The 1,187-nt window shown below is 37.8% G+C and overlaps 1 non-coding gene across 1 annotated transcript; it reads left to right on the forward strand.

The window, feature by feature from the left end:
- Positions 1-662: 662 nt before the first annotated feature.
- TRNAV-CAC (transfer RNA valine (anticodon CAC)) lies at positions 663-735 on the forward strand. The gene has a single exon. It is a non-coding gene; the product is annotated as a tRNA-Val (tRNA).
- Positions 736-1,187: the final 452 nt, after the last annotated feature.

Genomic DNA, 1,187 nt, shown 5'->3' on the forward strand with positions numbered 1-1,187 from the left:
ATAATGGAACAAATAAATAAAGCTAAGTAATAGTACTAGTACTAATATCGCCAACAGCCCCCCTCAAGTTGGAGGGGAAGGAAAGAACCCCCAACTTGGATAGAATTTCTTGATGATGAATACCAGGAAGTGATTTTGTAAAGACATCAAAAAGCTGTTGAGAAGAAGGTGTATAGCTCAAAGAAATCAGTCCAGAACAAAGTTTTTTCCGAACGAAATAACAGTCTATTTCAATGTGTTTTGTTCGTTCGTGAAATACTGGATTTCTGGCAATATATATAGCAACAATATTGTCACATTTAACAAGAATTAGATTAATAGCCGGAATGTCAAATTCACTAAGTAACCGGGAATGCCAGGCTAATTCAACAGTAACACGACGAAGAGACCGGTATTCAACTTTAGTTGAAGAAAGGGAAATGAAATGTTGTTTCTTCGATTTCCAGGTGATCAAGTTGTCACCTAAAAAGACCACAAAACCATTAAAAGAATGCCCGGTGTGAGGGTAAGCAACCCAATCGGCATCTGTCTCGTGGTTCCTATGCCGCCGCCCTTATCGGTCTTTTTCTTTTAGTGCTTCGACCCGAAGCGATACCTTCTAACTAGTTCTGTGAATAAGATGACTGCAGTGAAAGAAAGAGTAGGGGAAGAAGCATGGTAGAAGTAGGGTAGAGGAATGGTCAACTCATCAGGCTCACGACCTGAAGACTACAGGTTCGAATCCTGTCTCCGCCATAAAAAGCAGAAATTATAAAATCAGAAGAATTACTAAAAAATAATCCTTGATTGGGATCAGTTTTAAGATAACGGAGAACATGGAGAGCAACATTCAAGTGCAGAAGACGGGGATCAGACATGAATTGGCTTAGGTGTTGGACGACAAAGAATGAATCATGACGAGTATTTGTCAGGAAATTCAGTTTGCCAACTAGCTTACGATATTCAAAAGGATCATTTGATAGAGGACCTTTATTAGGAAGTAATTTGAAAGATGGATCTAAATGACTTACAACTATTGAGAGATGAGAGCAATTAAACTCTGTTAACATGTCTAACTCAAACTTACGTTGTGTCAAAATGACATCATTATCGGTATAGTTAAACTCAATACCCTAGAAGTAACGTAGGCGACCCAAATTTTTGATTTTGAATATATTGTCCAAGAATAGTTTAATGACAGAAATTTC

The sequence above is a fragment of the Apium graveolens genome, chromosome 7, assembly GCF_009905375.1.
Source record: "Apium graveolens cultivar Ventura chromosome 7, ASM990537v1, whole genome shotgun sequence".
Lineage (NCBI taxonomy): Eukaryota > Viridiplantae > Streptophyta > Magnoliopsida > Apiales > Apiaceae > Apium > Apium graveolens.